The sequence below is a fragment of the Elephas maximus genome, chromosome 7, assembly GCF_024166365.1.
Source record: "Elephas maximus indicus isolate mEleMax1 chromosome 7, mEleMax1 primary haplotype, whole genome shotgun sequence".
Classification (NCBI taxonomy): Eukaryota; Metazoa; Chordata; class Mammalia; order Proboscidea; family Elephantidae; genus Elephas; species Elephas maximus.
In genome coordinates, this window is record NC_064825.1 from 62,409,943 (window position 1) to 62,417,754 (window position 7,812).

General features: G+C 41.2%; 1 pseudogene; it reads right to left on the bottom strand.

Annotated features, from left to right (window-relative positions):
• Positions 1 to 6,255: 6,255 nt before the first annotated feature.
• On the bottom strand, positions 6,256 to 7,200 carry LOC126079424 (olfactory receptor 502-like; annotated as a pseudogene).
• Positions 7,201 to 7,812: the final 612 nt, after the last annotated feature.

Consider the following 7,812-nt stretch of genomic DNA (forward strand, 5'->3'; position numbering starts at 1 on the left):
CTAGATATTCCAGGTAATCAGCTAAAAAACAATGCAGTCAGATCCCTATCTGAATTCTCCCTCTGGCTTCAGGTATTCGGATGTTAATGGAGCTGCCTGGGGAGGGTGGGGGAGGGATCAGAGAGCTAGGAGTGTAGCACCACAGAATATAGAACTGAACACCACGTTCACGCTCTGCCCCCGTTCGCCAAAATCCGGGCAGGACGGGTCCCCGGCTGGGACACTGCTTTCCCCACTCTGAGACCAGTCACTTCCTCCCGGGGACTTCTCCCTCCGGTGCGCGACACTGCTCGCGCGAACTGGGTGGGCGTTTCCTGCACGAACATGTGGGCCCCCCCTCCGGGGTCGCTTTAGGGAAATGTGCTGATCCCCACGCTCGCTCCACGCCTGCTCCCTGCCAAACTCCCGGCGGGACAGCTCCCCGGCTGGGACGCTGCTCTCCCCGCTCCAAGATCTGTCACTGCCTTCCGGGGACTTCTCTCACCGGCTGTGCCGCTACGCCGCCCGTGCCAACCGGCTAGGCTCCCTCCCAGGATGAGTTTGGGGGCTAGGGCTGGGCCCCTTGTCTGTGCCGTGTGCCCCCCTGGGCTCTGCCCCAAATCGGGCTCCGAAGGCCACCTGCCTGGTACGCTGGCTCCTGGTTCTGAAAATGATCGCTGTCTGCCCGTAATTGTTCGTTCTCCGTCTCTAAGTCTGTGTTTGTTGTTCAGAGTTCGTAGATTGTTATGTATGTGATCGATTCACTTGTTTTTCCAAGTCTTTGTTGCAAGAGGGATGCGCCGTAGCATCCACCTAGTCCGCCATCTTGGCCCCGCCTCCCCCAGGTTGTTTTAATTACTGTGGCTTTATAGTATGTTTTGAAATCAGGAAGCCTGAGTCCTCCAGCTTCTTTCTTCTTCAAGATTGCTTTCACTATTTGGGGTTCCCTCTCCTTCCTTATAAGTCTGAGAATTGGTTTTCCATTTCTGCAAAAATAAATAAATAAATAAATAAATGGCTGTTAGAATTTTGATGGGGATTGCATTGAATTTGTAGATTTTTGGGGTATTACTGACAGCTATGTTAAGCCTTCCAATTCATGAACATAGAATGTCCTTTCATTTATTAAGGTCTTCTTTAATTTCTTTTAGTAATGTCTTACAGGATTTTATGTACAAGTCTTTCACCTTCTGCAATGACATAGCAATAGTGTCGGACCTTGTATAAATTCAGGGAGAATGAGAATCACCATCAGAACAAAGCTGATTCATATGAGGCTTAAGTTAGACATACTTCCACTCTTCAAAGTTTTTACTAATTCTGACACCAGCTCTCCTCCCCACTGCACTCTGTACTTCTTTACTGGGTTCAATAATTTGTTGCAATAGCCACACACAACTCACAGGCCATACTCACAGTTACATGGTTTATTAAGGAAGTAACATGGGATCAGGATTAACTTAGAAGTGTCATGGTAAAGCACCAGGTTTATACTCTGCTAGTGGAATTGACTCAATAGCAATGGGTTTTTTTTTTTTTTTTAAGAAATCAAAACAGAGTTTTATTGAAGGAAAAATCATTTCACGAAACAGGCAGAATCACAAGCACCCAGGCAAGGTTCTGTGCTGTGTTCCAAACTGCAGGGAGAATGGTGAGGTTTTATCAAGTGGAGCAAACAAATGACTGCAGATGGGGATGGAGGAGATTACATGACAAAAAATTACAAGGAGTTTCTTAAGCTACAAGCTTTCCTAACATTAATCTCTAACATCTCTAACATATCTGACCAAGACATTCTTCTTATAATTATTAAGTCTATTTGTTACATTCAGAGATTGTTACATCCTTAGGTTTGTTTAACAAGGCATTCTGTGGGAATAATTTTAGTTACAGCTGTATGCCTGTCTTTTCCCCCATATTAAGGTAACAGGCTTATGACTTTACCTAGTTATGGGTTTAAAAAGAGCAGAAGATTCCAGTGAGTGACTATGTAGTTTGATTAAGACTTGGTTAACTGACGTTTGCCTCATCTTGGTTACAGAGTTATAAGACAGTTACAGGCTTCATTTTAACATTATCAAGTCTAATCCTATTTCCTAATCTCCATGGACATGCTTTCGATAGGTATTCTTTTAAGAACAAGCTGAATGTAAACATTCCTAATAAACACCTTCAACAAACAATTCCTCATCTGAGCCAGGAATCCTGCTATTGCTCCCTTTGTGTTCCAAGCAGTTAAATTTTGACAGAAAGGCTGAATTTTCTCTTTAGATCAGTAGAAGTGAAGATTTTAATTAATATTGGAGTTTAAATTTAGGCTTGAAGTCGCCCATTTCAGTTATGCCCGTACGTTAGTTTTAAGGTTTAAAGTCCACATACAGAAAAGTAAAAGAAATAACTCAGGATATAGCTCTTTAATCAGGGCAGCTTCTGCTCAGCTGCTGATGCCAGGCCCTTACTATCAGGGCTTGGGTCTGGCCTCTATCTCTGCCCCTGCTGGCCTGGCCTCTGTCCGCACACCCCCACCTCCACTCCCCCGGGCCTGGACTCTGCCTCTGCTTAGGCCTGTCCTGGAACTTATTAACTCCACCAATAAGTGCCTGGATGCACCCCATAACAGCAGCAAGCCTCCTACCTGAAGGCCCTCATTTCCCTTGTTCCAAAGGTCAGCAAGTGCACTGTAGCCACCTCACTCCTTGAGCCAGGAAGCCCACCATGTGTCTTATGCTGCTTTTCAGTGTTATAGCTCTTTCTGGCTCCCGAGTCTAGCAGGTTCTCAGCACAGGAACCCCAGGTCCAAAAGACACACTCCAGGCTCTTCTTGATGGTAGTGAGGTATCCCTGCAACCTCTATGGGATGGATGTTTATATAGACAAGTGGCTCAATTTTATTGGGCACATTTTATACACCCTCTTTGCATAAAAACTGACCAATCCCCTCACTGGACTAAACTGACCAATCCCCTCTCAAGTGACTCTATCTATTTGCATAACTGATATTTTCTACTGGCAGGGACTGGCTTCTTCCTTGGGTAACTATAACAGGGGAAACTATAACAACTCCTTAGGGCCCAGGAAAAAAATCTCCCAAGCTGATTTCTTCCTCTCTCTCTCTTTTATATAGAAGCAAGGCAAAAGGCTACACAAAGAAACTCATTTCCCTTACATTCCTTATCTTGTTTGGTGTTTTTTTCCTGAAAGGGTGTTGAATTTTGTGGAATGCCTTTTTTTATATTGATTGAGGTGAACAAGTGGTCCTTTCCTTTGTTCTATTAGTTTGCTGTATTACATTGATTGATTTTCTAATGTTGAACCACTCTTGCATTCCTGGGATAAATTTCACTTGATCATGGTGTATAATCCTTTAATATGTTTTTTTATTTGGTTTGCTAATATTTAGTTGAGTTGATTGTATTTATTTTTAAGTTTCTTTTATTTCTTGAAACTTAGCAGTATTATACTCTGTTAATTCCCTTATCTTAGTTATTCCGTTTCTGTGGTCTGTTGTTCCTTCTGGTTCCCATGTTTAGTCTCTTGTTTTCTTTTGTGCTGGGCATTAGTTTTCACTCTTTGATGGTTGTAATTATTGGCAGGCAAAACAAAGACTTGGAATGAAGACCTTTCTCCAGATAGGATGTTCATGTATTTATTAGAGTCACCTTGTCTTAGAACAACTTAACCCAAGTTCTAGGCTTCACTTTCCCTCGATTTCCGGGCATGCAAATCTGTACAACGGCTTGTTTACTTCAGGTTTCTCCTGACCATCATGGTGTATATAAGTTGTATGAATTAGACTTCTCACCTGGAGATGCCCTAGGCTTTGACTTCTGCCTTTTCACTCCAAAAGAACACTAAATCCACAGTCCCATTTCTTAGATTTTTCTTCTACTTGTCAAATCTCCTCATTGAAAAAGCATTTTTGAGTGCTGAGCTCACTTCTCTGTGTATTCACAGTTTATCTGGGTTCTCATATTATCCTGTAAGCTCTAATGTGATTTTATGATGTATTTAATATTTCATCAAGCTTTACTTAGTCTGTGTTTATCATGAGTGTTGATTAAAATTACGAACTCTGCCCTCGTTGGTACAGAAGCCTCAAAGGTCAATTGTTTGTCTCTACGGAGGCAGCAACACATCTGGCATGAAGCGTCTTCACCTATTTTGGTCCTTTGTTCAGATGTTACCTACTCAGCGAGGTCTACACTGACATGTCAGTCTCCCTTACTCTGCTTTGCTTTTTCTTTCTCCCCAGCACTCACCAACTTCTAACGGTCCATATCACATACTTATTAGTTTTGTGCTGTGTCTCCACTGCAAGAAGATTATTTCTAGGAAGTCAGACACCTTTGTCTGTTACTTATACTTCCAATAGCCTACATAGTACCAGATACATTAGAAGCACTCAGTATAAATTTGTTTAATGAATGAAATGATTAATGCCCTGTGATGATTAATTTTACGTCAACATGAACAGGCTATGGCGCCCAGCTGTTGGGACAAACACTAGTCCAGATGTTGCTATAAAGGTATTCACGTGTGATTACCATTAAATCAATTAACCCAAAATTAAGCAGATGACCCTCCATAATGTGGATGCATTTCATCCAAACTTTTGGAGGCCTTACGAGTAAACTATGGTTTTCCGAAGCAGAAGGATTCAGCTTTAACACTGTAAATAGACATTGCTGGAATTTCCAGCCTTTTACCTGACATTTTGGACTTCCTAGCCTGCTTAATCCTCTGAGCCAATTTCTCAAAATCAATCTCTCTTTCTAAGGTGGTGCAGTGGTTAAGCACTTGGTACTAATGAAAAGGTTGGCAGTTCAAAGTCACCAGCCACCAAGCAGGAGAAAGATGTGGCAGTCCGGTTCAATAAAGATTACTGCCCTTGGAAATTATGGGGCTCTTCAGTTGAAATCGACTGGACTGCAAAAAGGTTATTTACATATATTCCTGGCCCTAGGTGGTGCAAACAGTTTGCTTTTGGCTACTAACCTAAAGGTTGACAGTTCTAACCCACCCAACAGTGCTGTGGATGAAACACCTGGCAATCTGCTTCCATAAAGATTACAGCCAAGAAAACCGTGTGGAGCACTTGTAGCCTATAACACATGGCATCACCATGAGTCTCAATCGATTGTCAGCAACAGCTTTAGCTCCCATAATCGTGTGAGCCAATTTCTCTAGAAAAATCCCCTCTCTCTATTTTGCTGTGTTCACCATGAGAGCTGCTTAACCGCAATTGCTGGAACAGAAGCCTCAAAGTTCTGTTCTCTCATTTTCTCTCTCTACTGGTTCTGTTTCTCTAGAGAACCCTGAATAAGACATGTCCTGTGTTTCTGTTTAAAAAAGAGGAAATTTGTATCTGAATCCTTAAGTGGGAACAGGAAACAGAAATAAAGGTAGCAGTCATCAGCATATAGAGGTGAATTTAGCCTGTCCAGAGGGGCAGTCACTATTTTCTCTGAGAAACAGTCTAGTCCCGTGGAGTTTTATGAGCAGGATGTGGGCCTGATCATAAATTCCTCCAAGAGTTTCTTCCTCAGAAACTCAATGTCAGCAGTTTCCCGGATTCTCCTAGAAATCCTTTTTTGCTTTTGCTCTGCTCAGTCCCTGGTGAGTTTGGGAACAGTATTTATTCCCTCAGAGGAAGTCATCTCTTCTGATCTGATTGAGCAATTCACAGGTTACTCAGGGTGGTCTCATCCTCTTAGTCTCTGGGGACCCCTTATATCCAAGGCCAGAGTCAGAACCCAGATACACAGGCTGGAATTTTAAGAGTCCATATCGACCTACCCCAGCAGATAAGCTTTCTCCAAGCACCATGCCTATAGGAATTTTACTGTCTGGTTCCACTGTGTTATTTCCCCTCAGAAGGTACTCAGTCAAGGCAAAGGTAGTATTATCAGGCTCATCTCAGCATAATCAGCTGTTGAAAATGAACACAGCCTTAAAGGTTTACACGTAGAATAACCTTTACTTCTGACATAGAATTGCTTTTGAAAGATGATATAAGAGTAAAATTAAAAAGGATTTTCAGCAGATTAAGATTTTGTTCATATGGACCAATTTGTGTTTCTTAATTCTAAATTTAATTTATTAAAGTTAACTTACTATTGTCTCTGATTTACTATCTAAAGATCCAGCCCTACATATACTGTGAAGTTCCATACAGGCTAATTATGTACAGATATATTTTGCTCTTCGGAACAAAATTTCTTTTAATATTACGTTAATGGTATATTATCGCATCAAACCTTCCAAAAAAGAGGATTGTTAAGAAAATATTTTTCTCCCAAGCTGTCTCTTGAGAGCAGCCTTCATCTCATTATTCCTGAGACTATAGATGAGGGGGTTCAACACGGGGATCACCACCATGTAGAACACAGACACCACCTTGTTCTGGTCGGTAGAGTAGCTGGACTTGGGCATCACATAAATGAATGTGATGGTTCCATAGTACAGAGTGACTGCAGTGAAGTGGTAGGTACATGTGGAAAAGGCCTTGTGGCGGCCCTCAGTGCAGTGCATCTTCAGAATGGTGATGAGGATGTAGACGTAGGAGATGGCTATGACAAACACTGTGACCACAATGATAGATGCAGCAGAAAATGAGAGGACCACTGCAGGAATACTGACATCAGAACAGGAAAGTTTAACTAAAGGAGCAAAATCGCAGAAAAAATGATTGACTTGATTTGGTCCACAGAAGAATAAAGAAAAGAAGAAAACGGTAAAGGAGGAAGCATTAAGAAAACCACCTAAATAAGACACAAATAATAACTGATCACAGGCTTGTGTGGACATTTTAGTTAAATAAAGCAGTGGGTTGCAGATTGCTACAAAGCGATCATAGGCCCTGGCAGCCAGAAGAAAGCACTCAATTGGCCCAAAGAAAGCAGCTCATCCAAGTTGGATCCCACATCCAAGAGAGGAGATTGTATTTGTCTCCACCAGGAAGTTTACAAGCATATTGGGTGTGACAGAGGATGAAAGCCCTTTGTCAGCCAAAGCCAAGTGGCTCAGGAAAGCATACATAGGATGATGGAGCTGAGAAGAGATTCTGATAAGGATGGTTGTGCTGAGATTACCAGATATGGTCACCAGATAGTTGCACAGGATGGCCATGAAGAGGGTGACCGGAAAGGTAGGATCTTCTGTTAAGCCCAATAAAATGAACCCTGTCACTGCAGAGTGGTTTCCATCCACCAGGGAATCCATCAGTCAATGTATCTAGCATAAAAAAGATCTGTGATGAAAAAAATTGCATTAAAAAAGTTAAAAATTTCATGGCTTCATTTTGATTAATACACGTATGGAAAGTCATCATAAATAAAGATATCATTCAAGTGTTCATTGCATATTAACATGTAACGAGAAACACATATTTGTCATTATATATCGATATTCAACAAAAACACCAGAAAATTCAACATACGATTTTCCTTTTTATATTCTATTTTTCCAAAGATGCATTTAAAGTGGTTTTAAAGCTGGAGAATAAAAAAAGAAACTGATTAGAATAACAAAAAGGAATGCTGAGTATAATACCAAGAAAAATATACGTTTTTAATGAAAATTTGAGAAAAAGCTATAATTTATTATAATCTTAGTAAATTATAAGAATAGGGCTAAAAATATATTTATATCTGAAAACAACCCCTTTGCTATTGAGTCGATTCTGCCTCATAGTGACCCTATAGGACAGAGTAGAAAACACTATAGGGTTTTCAAGGAGCGGTTGGTGGATTTGATTTGCCAATCTCTTGGTTACCAGCTGTAGCTCTTAACTACTGCACCACCATACAGACTTCCATTTTATTTTCTATAAAA